The 16,150-nt window shown below is 43.0% G+C and overlaps 1 protein-coding gene across 1 annotated transcript in view; it reads left to right on the forward strand.

Annotated features, from left to right (window-relative positions):
- The window catches only part of LHFPL3 (LHFPL tetraspan subfamily member 3), a 442,507-nt gene extending 440,344 nt beyond the window's left edge, over positions 1-2,163 (forward strand). Inside the window, exon 4 of the mRNA XM_053254159.1 lies at positions 193-2,163. The gene's annotated coding sequence lies outside the window, so the exon portion shown is untranslated. The remainder of the gene's footprint in view (positions 1-192) is intronic.
- The last annotated feature ends 13,987 nt before the right edge of the window (positions 2,164-16,150 follow it).

Raw genomic sequence — 16,150 nt, forward strand, 5'->3', positions numbered from 1 at the left:
ATATGGACTTTTATTTTATCCCAGGGATTTCTACCTTAGCTTGAGTTCAGGATGACAACTTTCAGGACAACTGGCAATACAATGTTTCCGTATCAGAGGACAATGGTGCATGAAACCCTAGGAATGCCACTGTTATTTATGTGATCTCCAGCATTAAACCTGCTTCTCTTTCTTTCTCTCTGTGTTTTGCAGTTCTGCTAAGCCAATCCTCACTAGAATGAGCACAAAACAAAACCGAGTAACAGCTTTTGTACATCAACATTAAACGAGAAGAAGCTTGGAAGGAAGCCTGTGATGAAGAATGTTGATGAGTGTAAAAATGTCTGATTGCCGAGAACTGCCTTCTAAACATAGACCAGCCAGACATGCAAGAGGTCCTCTAGAGAGAGATTCAATCATGGATTTACCCACCAGCTCATTAAAAACTGTCACTGAATGTAGCATTCAGGAGGCATGCATGAAAAGTCACATAAGAGAAATAAACTTAAAAGGGGTGTAGTTGTCGCTAGATAAACATATTAATGTACATGCATTAAGGAGGTTTGTAAACTTTTTTTTAATTATTTGACTGAAAAGCAGAGTGCTTAAGATAAAACATTTCATAGAGCAGAGGAAGCTAACTCAGAGAATTCTTATTCCAGTAGCCAGGAAGCTGATAGGACATTGCCTTCAATTCAGCATCTTTACAAACAAGACTGGCTTATTTTTGTGACAGAAGAAATGGTGTATCTTTGAGCCCACCATTTCTGCATCTAATTTGTTCTTCATGGTACAACTAGTTAGTCAGAAACACAACTCTTCTTGGTTTCCCTTGCTTTCATGTCCTGTTTACTCTGTCTATAGCAAAGGTACATCTCAACAGCTGCTGTTTTTGACTAGATTTCTCATTCTACAAAGGTGCATGGGCTGCAAGATGGCGGCTCCCAAACTGGTACACAAAATCTCACTGACGAGGAGGGAAATACTTAAGAAAAACTGTGTGTAATTGTGCCTATCCTGTCCCTTTCCACAGTGTATAGGAACCCAAAATCTTCCTCATGAAGCACTTCACTGTGCCTCATATTTGAGTCGGCCCTGATTGGGATGGGATCAGGTTGTCGATGTCCAAATTTGAAGAGCTGGGGGAATGTACTTGATATAACATTTTGCAAAGTCTACACAACCTAAAACATTTGGGAGCCACTGTTGTAAGAGCTACCATTTTGGAAACTATAACACTGTAAGTTCATAAACAATTGGGGGGGGTGCATTTGAAATGTAATAATATAGAGCTGCTATGAAGCATAAGATTCTTGTCATATGAATAGTAAATGAGGGTTCTTTACAAATAGCAATGAGGAAACTCCTGGCTAGATTCTGGGGTCTAATTAGGGGCATAGCTAGGGAAGAAAGGGCCCATGTTTGCCCCTCTCTCCGGCGGCCGCTCAGAGTGAGAAAGATAATGAAGAAAATAGGGAGGGAGGGATCTGGGAGGCCCTCAGGAGCTGGGGGACCCGGGTTCTTTGAACCCATCCACTCAATTATAGCTACACCCCTGGGTCCAATAGTTACTCCAAGCAGAACAAAGTAGAGAGCAATTAGAGCTAACTCTGGACTGCTACATATTCTGTTGTCTCACGTGAGGCCAAAAGTATATACCTAAACTTATTCTGACTTTGTCGCAACCTTTACTGTTCTTAAGGTTTCAAATTGTACCAGTTCATTCTTGAAATCAGTTTGAATGGGAAGACCAGATAAGAGGTGTGAGAAGTAATTCTGGAGAAAATGAATTTTGTAGTAGGTGGCTTTTATGCTCAGTGATGTAGAATTAGCTTCAGCAGATGCTAAAGCTCTCATCTGTTTACTCCTCTGCTGCATTAAGAAAACTTGGCTTAAATGATAAATTACAGCTACAAGTAAAGTCCCTAATAATAACAACGCAGTGCACCATACTTATGCCACACAATGTGTACTAATTACTTATACCAGATAGAAACTGGTAACTGCTTACCACAGATGGTATTCAATGCTTCTTATTCTGTCCAACTTTTGTATATCACTGCATCTAGCATAAGAGAAGTTCTCTGTAATAGGAAAGGATTTTCTGCTAAACTAGGTTTTACATTGTTACATGTTTAAAGATATATATATATATATGTATAAAGCAGTTTGTGTTTTAAAATACATCTTAGGACTCTCATCTCTCTGCTTAAAATGTCTATGGACATGCTATCAATATATAAATAAGGGTTATTTGACTAAATAAACTACTTTCCCCCTAGATGTTTATATAGCCCTTAGCACTGTAGTATTCCAGTGCTCTACATAAAGTGTTTGCCAGATGAAGTTACTTATTACATTGTTCTACAACTTAAATAGCTATTCATGGCAGTTTTCCACAGCTCAGCTATATAACATGATTCACTTTTGAAGTTCCCAAGGCAAAATGGCTCATCAAGGACTGAAACCAAAGTCAATGGAACTACAGTGTAACCCTCATTCGTCTTGAGTGGCCTGGAAGAAAATCTAAATGTCCAAAAAATCCAAGGTTTGAACAGGAATAGTGTTTACATATTGTCGCGTGTACCTGTAACTGCCATGAGGATACCCAGGGGCTCTAGATATCAGATGTTTCAAATAAACAAAACAGTCATAAGGGGTAGAACTGCATGTTACAAGAAACACAGGGCTGCTGTCCAAAATGGCAGCCTCGTTTACATCTCCCGCTTTACGTCTCCACCATTGTAAAGTGTAATACAGCATCCTACCATGTTTCTCTGCCAATGGCAGACAATTATATAGAGTGTGTGGAGAAAACATTTCATGTAACCATTTCAGGACATGAGGGAAGCTGAAATTGATTTTACAGTGAAGAGGGAGAATTTGACATTAGGGATGTGCACGGAACCAGTTTGGTGCTCCCGGGAGGGTGGGGAAGGGTTGCATTAAGGGAGAAGGAATGCGCTGCCTCCCTTTCAGCCCCCGCCCCGCTGCTTTTCCTCCTCTAACTGACTCTCTCCTAAAAACCAGGCATGCTGGGTTGCAGTGTTCCTGCTTGCAGCCCTGATGATCAGCGTCGCCACACTCATGGCCGATGTGCACGTGCACGGCACACACGTCGACCGTGAGTGTGGTGACGTTGATCAGGGCTACAAGCAAGAATGCTGCAGCCCAACATGCCCACTTCTTTGGAGTGCTGTGGGGGGAGATGGCAGGGGGACTGACAGGTAGGCAGTACCTTCCCTGTCCCTTAAAGCAATCCCCCACCCTTCGAACCAGCTCAAACACCGGCAGACCAAACCAGTTCGGCGCTCCAGGAAAAAGGGGCCAAACCGGTTCCGTGCACATCTCTATTTGGCATAGAGCTGTTTTCAACAGCATCCCATGTTTCTTATAATGTGGTGTTTCACCATCAAATTGAGATTTTTATGGAGTTTGGGATCATGTTTCAATATTTGTTTTCATTTGCCAGGATTGTTAAACCAAAGTCACCCATTAGTCTCATATACTGTATAGAGGATTTTTTATCTGTATTGTCATTATTCCTTCTTCCATGGATTATGTTGTGTTCCATGATCACTACAGCCATAATTTTGGTACAACAGAAATTACAGTAATATCCAAAAAGGTCTGCATCACGTAGTGCAATCCTAAACCTCTTCTTGTCAACACTCCAATATATCTCTGATTTGTCACATGCAAGAAAATCCTCAGTAGGTGGATAAAAGGGATGATAAACCATGACCTTATCACATAGTGAATTATTAACAAGGATAGTCCTAACAAATCTTTAAACATCTCCTTTGGACCCACTCACCCTGACTGACTACCAGCCACTATCTAACCTTCCATTCTGGGCCAAGATGTTAGAGTACACAGTGGTGTCTCAGCACCAGACAATCCTGAATGAAATTAATAACCCTTTCCAGTTCAGCTAACTGTCTGTTTTTGAGATAGGAACAAACAAAAATATTTATATACTGCTTCTCAACGAAAGTTCCCAAAGTGGTTTACATAGAGAAAATAATAATAATTTAATAAGATGGATCCCTGTCCCCAAAGGGCTCACAGTCTAAAAAGAAACATAAGGTAGACGCCACCAGCAGCCACAGGAGGGGTGCTGTGCTGGGGCCAGTTGCTCTCACCCTGCTAAATATAAGAGAATCACCACTTTAAAAGGTGCCTCTTTGCTCAATTAGCAGGTAAACTGTCTTTGTCGCCCTGGTGGATGACCTTTGCCACTTGTAACCATGTGAATACAATGGAGGGAATGGAACCCTGCTGATTCTCCTGGACCAGGAACCTTTATGTTCCTGTTTCCCTACTTGCCCTAGCTCTGCAAAGTGCCATCTCTTCTTGTATGATTTCCTCCTCAACCTCCATGTACCTTGTTCTTAGCTTTCTTTAGATGATTTGTGCAGCATTGGCCTATTTCCCTTGTGGAAATATTAACCTCATCATGGTCCTGTAACACCTTCCTCAACATCATTTGATGTTCCCAAAAGGCACCCAGTTCGGGCATACTCCAAAACGTCTGTATCTCCAATCAGGAATCACTATATATCACATTATCTGCTCGTAACAAAACATTCCATGACTCAGTTTGTTGACACCAAAATGGTGCTGTGATCCTTAGACCGAGATCATGAAAGCAAAGCTTGTTCACTGAAGCTTCTATTTTCTTATCTCTTTCGCATAAGTCCACACCTCTTGGTATCCTGTTTCTCACTGTGGCCCAGTAGTGTTAATGCAAAAACCTTGCAAACTGATGTGGATGTTTCCATTACCATTTGTGTGTAGATACATGTGTGTGTGTGTGTGTACACACACACACACATACAGAAACAGGTTTAAGTACATGCGTCATTATATGTGAATAGAAGTATGTTTTTAACCTTAAAATGTGGACACTTTTCCATTCCATCCCATTGTAACATGTCAAAAATGTGTGGGGTGTTGTTTTTTTAAAATGTCAACAAATTGTAAAAAAAACAACTGTTGGAATATCTGACTTTCTGAAGAAACAAACAATAATTTTTTGTTAATTTAAGGTATGCTTGGTATTAAAGAACCTAATAAAGGTCAATAATGATTTTATGTAGCATACTAGAATAAAGTGTGCTAGTGCCTTTCTCCGGTTAATTCAGGAAGTGGCTGTTTTCTCTCTCTTTTATTTATGGTTTCCCCTGGTCTCTTATCTGTTTTGGCATGAAGCTTGCAATATCAAGATGTACAGTTGTGCATCTCTTCTATAAGGTATTACTGTTGTACATTGGTAGTGGAGCCTGCCCACAATGACCCCACTGAATGATCGGGATCTGAGCACATGTTCCTGGGTCATCCCAGGTAAGTGTGCCTCGACCTGCAGCCATGCAACCGAATTCTGTGGACATTTTTGCAGAATTGATTCAATGAGAGTTATTCCTGTCAAAGTCTCCATGACCTATCCTTACTCCTAAAACAGTACAGATGCAATTTCAGTTCATTCAGGTCATATTCCTGAAGTATGCTGAAAAGCAAACACAGTACAATTCATAATGCTGGACTTGAAATGCTAGAGCAGTACAAGTATTCTTCTACTCTGTACCTTAACTCATCTAGGCATCTTTCGCTAAGCTTGCTATGAAAGATCTCTATTAAACATTCTTTCACCTCAGGTAAAAGAGAGTAGCATTTTCAAGCCTACTAATGAAAGGCAGCTCAAGGAGAAGAATGCCTGGCCACTCCCTGCTTTGGCTCCTCGGAAGTAATTAAAATTGTATTTTGAAGACCTGATGGTTGAAAGCTGGACTAAATCTAATTGATAGATAAATATGGAAATGCTAAATAACAATTAATGAAGACTGTAGTCCTATATTAGTTTATTAGGGACTGAGTCCTCATAGGAACTTAGTTCCAAGTAAATATGCAAAGGATTGGGCTGTTTTACAAACTTTGAACTATTAACTCAAATGTAAGGGTGTACAAAAAGACAACTCAGACTTTACAAAGGTTTTTGAATTAAACAGCAAATGAGCTGAAGTCTTAAAAGGTTTGCAGAGGAGCTAATGGAGCTGACTTGCACAGTGTGTTACTTTGATCTAATAAGTTCAGCTTTTGGAAAACTCACATTAATTGATGGGCAACATCCAGAGTAATGCTGGACTCACGTAAGAACATTTTACTCATGCAATGGAAGGAGTGGTTTTTGCGGATCCTTCACCTACCCATCCCTTCGACGTCTCCTGGAAATATGTCTCTAAGCACTGGGATCCCCTCAGGAACATGTTTTCAGGTGACATCAGGAGCAACAGCGGGAAGAAGAGATTAATGAAAATTGATCCTCTCCTGTTTTGCAAACAAAACCTTCTTATGTGAGGGCAGCAGTGTTAGTATGGATGCTGCCCAATAATATCAAATAATTTGAAAGTGGCCAGAGCAAACCAAAGTCAGGGCTAGTGTCAAAGCAAGAGGAGGAAGAGGAACTTGGCCTAAAAATCTGATGTACCATTCAGGACTTTTCACCTGCTGTCTTACGTTTTCATTCCTGTTTATGAAAAACACTGAAATTCAGATAGTTTCTCTTATTTTGCTACCTGTTAAAGTTTTCTGCACACTTTTCTCATTTTAATTAATGAGACTGGACTACACTCTGGACACCATCAGCATACATTAGACATCACTAAAGCCAACTTTGTACAAATGGAAGATTACATGATAAGCCTATGTCTGGATTATACCACTTCAGACTGCAGTTGGGGGCTTACATGACTGAATGATCTCTCTCTCTCTCTCTCTCTCTCTCTCTCTCTCTCACACACACACACACACACACACACACACACACACACACAACCAGGTGTCGGGGTTCACACAGTTGGATACTTCTCCATAAAACAGACTCCTTGCACATAGAAAACTACCGTAGACATTGGGGACTGTCTATATATTTATTTATTTATTCATTCATTCATTCATTCATTCAATTTTTAGCCCGCCCTTACAAAATAGCTCAGGGCGATTCACCAAAGACCCTTTAAAACAATTTAAGAGCACTGGAAGGCCAGGCCAAACAGGTAGGTCTTTAGGGCTCTCCTAAATTCCAATAAAGACTTCAAATTACAGATGTCTGCAGGAAGCACATTCCACAGTCCAGGAGCGGCTACAAAGAATGCTCGCCTCTGGGTCGCCACCAGACGAGCTGGTGACAACTGGAGCCAGACCTCCTCAGATGATCTTAGCGTGCGGTGGGGATCAGACTGAAGAAGGCGCTCTCTAAGGTAACTTGGACCTAAGCCGTTCAGGGCTTTAAAGGTACTAACCAGCACTTTGTATTTTGCTCGGAAATATATCGGCAGCCAGTGCAGCTATTTCAAAACAGGCATAATATGGTCTCTCCAGGTTGCCCCGGAGACCAGCCTTGCTGCCGCATTTTGAACTAACTGAAGTTTCCGAACTACATACAAAGGCAGCCCCACGTAGAGCGCATTACAGTAGTCAAGCCTGGAAGTTACAAGCTGGTGCACCACTGTTCTGAGATCATCCTCCTCTAGGAATGGATGCAGCTGTCGAATCAGCCTAAGCTGATAAAAAGCACTCCTGGCCACAGCCTCCACCTGAGATACCAGAGTGAGGCCTGGATCCAGGAGTACCCCCAAGCTGTTTACCTGCTCCTTCTGGGGGAGTGTAACCCCATCCAGCACAGGGAGATCTAACTCATCCCTCAGATTCTGAGCCCCTACAATGAGCACCTCTGTCACTTGGATTCAGCTTCAATTTGTTATTCCTCATCCAGCCCATTACTGCCTGTAGGCAGGTATTTAGGGAATGAACGCCATTTCCTGATGAAGCAGATGAAAGCGAGAAGTAGATTTGGGTGTCATCAGCATACTGATAACACGCAGCACCAAATCTCCTGATGACCTCACCCAGCGGTTTCATGTAAATATTGAAAAGCATTGGTGACAGAATGGAGCCCTGAGGGACTCCATATAATAGCACTCGTTGAGAAGAGCAACTGTCACCAAGCTCCACCATCTGGGATCTGCCCAAGAGATAGGAGCGGAACCACTGCAGAGCAGTGCCTCCTATCCCCAACTCCGCCAGGCGACCCAGAAGGATACCATGGTCGATATGGTATATGGAGGAACATTCAATTGTTTGAGCCCTACAGACTGAAGGCTCTCCTAAGAGAGAGAGGTACTAACAGGTACAATCCAGACACAGATTTATTATCATCTTCTGATGGATAAGTCCTGGTATCAATGGGACTGAAATTAGTCATGTTGAAGTACGTCCCATTGCTTTCATTTGTATTTAGCTGTTACTTACTTTTGCTGGATTACCCTCACTGAATACCTGTTGGGAGCCACTGCATGCTGGGATGTGTCATCTCCCCTTGATCTACTTTAGACACTACAAGTTTTAGTCAGGCTTTCTGGTTCTTTAAGGGATGTGGTGACTGTGCTGGTCAAAGGATTGATGCACTGGAGTAATTGATCATATTCTCCTGGATGGGTCCCTTGATTACTACTATAGGCAGATTAGTTTTGCTGTAGCTGTAGGTTTCAGTCTCTCTTATCCTGATTGCATTCAACTTTGATTATTTGGTTTCATACTTCCAGGCACTGTATATGTATCCTAATTCCCCCCTGGAGGCATCAGAAGCAGCTGTGGGCTTCTGCTACATTCTCCTTTCAGTACACTTCACTTGCCATGGTTTATTTATTTATTTATTTATTCGATTTTTATACCGCCCTTCCAAAATGGCTCAGGGAGGTTTACAATTAAAAACAGAAACCATTAAAACCAATAACAATTAAAACAGAGATATAAATATGAACACCAATTTTAAAAAATCTTTAAAAAACAATTAAAATATCATAACAATTAAAACCCTGAAAACCAGGTTAGCATTAAAACAATTAAAAATAATTAAAAACCTTGAAAGGCCAGGCCAAACAGATGGGTTTTAAGGGCTCCCTTGAAGGTCAGTAAGGAATTAAGATTACAAATTTCTGCTGGGAGTGCATTCCACAGCCCGGGAGCAGCCACAGAGAAGGCCCGCCTCTGAGTCGCTACCAAACAAACCGGTGGTAACTGCAGACGGACCTCCTCAGATGACCTTAACGTGCGGTGGGGATCATGTAAAATAAGGCGCTCTCTAAGATATCTCAGACCCAAGCCATTTAGGGCTTTAAGGGTAATAACCAGCACTTTGTATTTAGCCCGGAAACGTATCGGCAGCCAGTGTAATTGTTTCAAGACAGGCATAATATGGTCTCTCCGGGTTGCCCCAGAGACCAATCTGGCTGCCGCATTCTGAACTAACTGAAGTTTCCGGACTATGTACAAAGGCAGCCCCACGTAGAGCGCATTGCAATAGTCAAGCCGGGAGGTTATCAGCTGGTGCACCACTGTTTTGAGGTCATCCTCTTCAAGGAATGGGCGCAGCTGTCGAATCAGCCAAAGCTGATAGAAAGCACTCCTGGCCATGGGCTCCACCTGAGATACCAGGGTCAGGCCTGGGTCCAGGAGTACTCCCAAGCTGCGCATCTGCTCCTTCTGGAGGAGTGTAACCCCATCCAGCATAGGAAGATCTAACTCACCCTTCAGATTCTGAGCCCCCACAATGAGCACCTCTGTCACTTGGATTCAGCTTCAATTTGTTATTCCTCATCCAGCCCATTACTGCCTGTAGGCAGGCATTTAGAGAATGAGTGCCATTTCATGAAGATGAAAAGGAGAAGTAGATTTGGGTATCGTCAGCATACTGATAACACCCAGCACCAAACCTCCTTATGACCTCACTCAGAGGTTTCATGTAGATGTTAAAAAGCATTGGTGACAGAATGGAGCCCTGAGGGACTCCATATAACAGCTCCTGTTTTGAGGAGCAACTGTCACCAAACTCCACCATCTAGAATCTACCTGAGAGATAGGAACAGAACCACTGCAAGGCAGTGCCCCCCTATCCCCAACTCCCCCAGGCGATCCAGAAGAATACCATGGTCAATGGTATCTAACGCCGCCGAGAGATCCAGAAGAACCATAAGAGTCACGCTCCCTCTGTCGATTCCCCGGTAAAGGTAATCTATCAGGCCGACCAAGGCTGTCTCAACCCCATAGCCAGCTCTAAAGCCAATTTGAAATGGGTCTATATAATCAGTTTCCTCCAAGACTGCCTGGAGCTGCTCGGCCACCACCCTCTCAATCACCTTGCCCGACCAAGTGAGATTGGAGATCTCCCTTGTTAACAGGTTTTCACAAACGCTGACACTAAACCTTTTTTAAAATCCACAAAAGCTACAAAATAATGATTTGTTTTGTCTTATTTTTGATGGTGGTGGCTGTATTATCTTGCAGTCCAGGGACAATTTATATTTTACAGCAGGGATTCTCAAACTTGGGTCCTCAGGTGTTATTGGACTTCAGCTCCCATAATCCCCAGCCTCAGTGGCCTTTGCTTGAGAATTATGGGAGTTGAAGTCCAATAACACCTGAGGACCCAAGTTTGAGAATCACTGTTTTACAGTTTTCTACACATGATTCATCTCTGTGAATCTATCACAGAGATCTTGCAATGGCTATTAGTCTGAGGGCTATAGGCTACCTCCAGCCTCAGAAGCAAAATACCTCTAAATACCAGTTGCAGGGGAGCAGCAGGAGAGAGCAAGTGTGGAGACACCATTGGGTGAACGGGTTCAACAAACCCAGGGGCATCAGGCATCAGTCTGACATCAGGCAGTGTGGCTGGAGTGACTCTCCCTGCCTTTTAAAGGCAGGGAGGGCCACTCCTGGCCATGCTGCCAACACAGTGGGGCCTATCTCCCTCCCAAATGGGGCTGCATGGCCCTGTTTGGGAGGGAGGCCATGCCCCCCGTCTAACATCAGATGCGGGGGAGGACCAGGGGGCCACAGTGGCAGCCAAATATGGGCTGCCGCCAGCCTCCCTCTGCCACTGGGAGAGAGGGCATGCCCTCAGCTCTTGCCTGTAGCTTCCCAGATGACATTGTGTGAAACAGGATTCTGGATGAGTTAGGCCTTGAGTCTGATCCCTCAGGGCTGTTCTTATGAACTTAAAGAACCTTTTGATGAAAAGCAGTATATACATTTTCTCTTTATTTAATATATGTTTTCTTATTAATAATAATGCACACAAATATGCAGCAAAAGTGTTTCCCCCAGCACTTTAAGAAGGACCAGGCTGTTGCAGCTTGTACAGGCCAATTAATCCTTCTACTCTCCACTTGTGGTACATCTATCTATATATTTAATTCTCTAAGATGTATTCGTGGCTAATCCCATGTGTGGCAGCTAATCCCATGTGTGGCTAATCCCATGTGTGGCAGCTCACACAAGAGTTTGCAATGGATAGCGATGGGCATGGGCGGGAGGGAGTGGCAGCAAAGGCAGCAGCTTGGCCAGCAGGGGAAAAGACAGTGGCCGGCAGGCAGCCAGGGGGCAGAGAAAATAGTGTGTTGTGAAGAAAACACTGGCCAGCTGGCGGGGAAGCTGCAGCAGCGAAGAAGGATGGCCCACACTGGGGCCTCTGAAGAACAGCTGAGCAGGTGGCGGAGAGGGCGGTGTAGCGTCCCTCTCCGGGCCCACCTGCAGGCCAAATAGCCAGAGAGTGGGGGATGGGGTGGGCAGAAAGCAGGGGGTGGGGGTGGGGGTAGAAAGTGGGAGAAGTAAAAGCACAGATACTGTGCCCAGTTCAGCTAGTTTCATAGTAAAAATGAACATGAAAGGTCTCATTTTAAGTGTTTAGCCTATGTAAAATTAAATATATTTATGCTAGCATCTCATGGGTGGGGGAATCAAGTGTAAGGTTGCAGGTGTGATATTTCAGTAAAATGTTTCAGGTGTGATGCTTGCCAAACCACTGAAAAGCCTTTCATGAACTGAAATGTCATTAGTAAACGTGGTGATGCTGCTGTATACATGAATGCTGCCATCTGGTGATACATTTTCTTATCGCTTTTGTTACTCAGATCTTTTATTTGTGGAGGTTGTCATTAGGGTTGTGCACAAATCAATTTTTTTGATTTGATTTGTGCCCAAAACAAATCACCCCTTATTTGTTTTGTATCCAAATCTACCTCCTCCAAATCACCCCAGATTTGATTTGTATTTGCTTTGATTTGATTTGATTTGGACCACTTAAGAAGCTCCTAGGGGCACCAAATTTGGCTGGTGGGTAGGTCCCCATGGGTGCCACCCATCACCCAAATTTCAAGGCAGTGGGACACTTGGTTGATTTTTAATGAATTTCTTTAATTTTTACTGATTTTGAACATTTCTGCCATAGGAAACAATGGGAATTCAAAGTTGCCATATCCTAACCATAATACAGACTCCCAGCTTTCATTAAAAAAAAAAAAACCTAAGCTTTAGCCCTTGTAGAAGTGGAGTTATGGAGCAAAATATGCAGTCATTATTTTTCAAGTGTTTGGATTCTTTGCTGTATAACTTTCCTCATAATGAATCCCTATGAGGATTCATTGCACACCTTCATTTCGTCTGTTCATGTTGACTGTCACTGGACAGTGCCAACTGTCAACTGCCATGTGCTAACTACACATACACACACACACACACACACACACACACACACACACACCTGCAAGGCAGTGTGGTAATTTTAATTTTTAGGAATATTGAAATGTTTAGATTCTTTGGTGTCTAATAACTTTTCCTCATAATGAATCCCTATGAGGATTCATTATACACCTTCGTTTCTTCTGTTCATTTTGACTGTCATCGGACAGTGCCAACTGTCAACCGCCATGTGTCAACTACACCCTCCCCCCCCCCACACACACACATTGGGATACTCCGTTTATTTTTTAGGTATTTTTGAAGTGTTTCGATTCTTTGGTGTCTTCATTACACAACTTCATTTCTTCTGTTCATTTTGACCCCACTGCTTTGCAGGTGAGGATGGGGAATTAGTGGCATCCCAAGTTCCAACTACCCCGCAACCCACAAGCCACTGGGTACTCAGTTTATATTTTAGGAATTTTTGAGGTGTTTAGACTCTTTGGTGTGTATTGACTAGAGATTTATTCTGAGGAAAGGTTATTAGACACCAAAGAGCCTAAACACTTGGGGGGGGGATCCTAGAACATAAACTGAGTAGTACGCCACTGCCTTGTGGGTGGGAGTGAGGTGTAGTTGGCACATGGCAGTTGACAGCTGGCACTGTCGAAAATACCATCAAAATGAATAGAACAAATGAAGGTGTGTAATGAATCCTCATAGGGATTCACTGAGGGAAAGTTATTATACACCAAAGAATCCAAACACTTGAAAAATAGTGACCACACATTTTGCTCCATAACTCCACTTCTACAAGCTTTTTAAAAAAATGAAAGCTGGGAATCTGGGGAAATTAATAGGAGGGATCTGAATCTCGAATCAATTTGAACCGAATCAGGTGTGATTCGATTTGTACCCGAATCTAGCCAGTGGACCACAGGGGTGATTTGTTTTGTCTCCAAATCACCCGAATCAGCTAGATTTGGGTACAAATCCACTTGGACCTGAATCAATTTGCACATCCCTAGTTGCCATCTACCAGCTAATCTTCATATTAGCATCAAGAGCACATTAGTAATACCAAGCTGAAGCTTGTGTCTTTCCTGCTTTTATCTCCATTCCCTGCACTTTCTTTTTTCCTAGGACTTGGGAGATCCAGGTTCAAATCCCCCCTTAGCCATGGAACTCACTGAGTGATCTTGGGTCAGTCATTCTCTCTCTCTCTCAGGCTAACCTGCCTTACAGGGTGGTTGTGAGGATAAACTAGTGATGAGGACACCAAATATACTGCCCTGAGTTTCTTGGAAGAAGAACAAAATAAAAATGGAAAAAAATATAATGTAATAAAATGCTCCCCCCCCCTTGACTGTTGATCAGAGTCCAGCCCAACCTGCCCAACCACAGCTTTTTAAAGGCTTTCTTATCACCAGAACCTGGCTAAGAGCCCAGATGCACTCTCTTACCTTCCTCCAAACAAAAAAATGTATGCTTAGTTTCTGCTAAAAACAACAAACACAGAAAAGGTTTTATGAGCATTCCAGTGAGTACAGCATGGCGCCATTTCATTTAGCACAGTGATCAGTTTTTCCCCATCCTTTCTGCCCTTACAGTTCTTCTTCTGGTCCCCTAAATATTTCCAAGTGTTAGGTTTTTCCCCTAAATCCATTTTGACAGATACATCATTAAACTTTTAAAAATCTGATTTGAGTATCTAGATATCGAAGAGGAAAAACGCAAGTGTACTTAAAGTACGCTGACTTGTAGAGGCTTACAATCAGGGCTAAGACTTCCTTCCCCTTCAGTGACAGGCAGAAATTCACAGGTCAGCTTTTCCCCATCATAGAGGTACCATGCTAGTAAAATCTGTACCTGTTGCATTTATCCATGACATGTAACTCTTCTCCATCAGGAAAGAAGGGAGCCGTTACACAAAAGGCTTTAACAGCAACCTATCTAGTAAAAACAGCTATCATATTGGCTTTTGATCTTGTATTCTCTGTGACCAATATAGTAACAGCAGTATTTGCCAAATTACTTATCTATATTATTAATTCTCCAAGACGGGCCATGAGTGGGGACGTGGTAGAAAGGAGGCAATTGGTTGACAGAGTTTGCAAGCAGAAGCACCTGATTGGGCAGTGGGGATTCCATATGCAGATAGGGAGGAGGATCCTGTGGCACTGTGGTGATTGGGCAGTGGGGATTCCCTATGAAGATAAGGAGGAGGAGTCTGTGATGGTTAAGGTCAGTTGCAAGGAAGCCATAAAAGGGAAGAAGACTTCCTTCCGAAATTGGAAGGCCTGTCCAAACGAAGAGAACAGAAAGGAACACAAACTGTGGCAAAAGAAATGCAAGGTGACAATAAGGGAGGCAAAAAGAGAGTTTGAAGAACATTTAGCCAAAAGTATCAAAGGGAATAACAAAAACTTCTTTAAGTACATCAGAAGCAGGAAACCTGCCAGGGAGGCAGTTGGACCATTAGACAATGAGGAAGTGAAAGGGATTATTAAGGAGGATATGGAGGTTGCAGAGAAGCTGAATGAATTCTTTGCATCTGTCTTCACGGCAGAAGATACTGAGCATATACCTGTTCCTGAACCAGGCTTTTTAGGGATGGAGGCTAGAGAGCTGAGTCAGATAGAAGTGACAAGGGATGATGTTCTAAACTGTCTGGAAAAACTGAAAGCTAACAAATCACCAGGGCCGGATGGCATCCATCCAAGAGTCCTCAAAGAACTCAAATGTGAAATTGCCGACCTCCTTGCTAAAATATTTAACTTATCCCTGAAATCGGGCTCTGTACCAGAGGACTGGAGAGTAGTAAATGTAACACTGATTTTCAAAAAGGGATCCAGGGGCGATCCGGGAAATTACAGGCCAGTTAGCCTAACGTCCATTCCAGGCAAATTGATGGAAAGCATCCTCAAGGATAAAATTGTAAAGCACCTAGAAGAACAGGCCCTGCTCGGAGTGAGCCAGCATGGCTTCCGCAAAGGTATATCTTGCCTCACCAACCTTTTGGACTTCTTTGAGAGTGTCAACGAGTGTGTGGATCAAGGTGATCCAGTTGACATAGTCTACCTGGGCTTCCAAAAAGCTTTTGACAAAGTTCCTCATCAAAGACTCCTGAGGAAACTTAGCTGTCATGGAATAAAGGGACAAGTACATGTGTGGATTGCTAACTGGTTGAAAGACAGGAAACAGAGGGTAGGTATAAATGGAGAGTTTTCACAATGGAGGGAAGTAAGAAGTGGAGTCTCCCAGGGATCTGTACTGGGACATGTGCTTTTTAATTTATTCATAAATGATCTAGAAGCAGGGGTAAGCAGTGATATGGCCAAATTTGCAGATGATACCAATCTCTTCCGGGTAGTGAAATCCAAAACGGATTGTGAGCAGCTCCAAAAGGATCTCTCCAAACTGGAGGAGTGGGCGACAAAATGGCAAGTGTGGTTCAATGTTAGCAAGTGTAAAGTGATGCAGATTGGGACGAAAAACCCCAACTTCAAGTATATGCTGATGGGATCCAAGCTGTCGGTGACGGACCAGGAGAGGGATCTTGGGGTTGTGGTGGACAGCTTGTTGAAAGTGTCGACTCAATGTCGACTCATTAGAAAGGGGACTGAAAATAAAACGGCTAACATAATAATGC

The sequence above is a fragment of the Hemicordylus capensis genome, chromosome 5, assembly GCF_027244095.1.
Source record: "Hemicordylus capensis ecotype Gifberg chromosome 5, rHemCap1.1.pri, whole genome shotgun sequence".
NCBI classification, from domain to species: Eukaryota; Metazoa; Chordata; class Lepidosauria; order Squamata; family Cordylidae; genus Hemicordylus; species Hemicordylus capensis.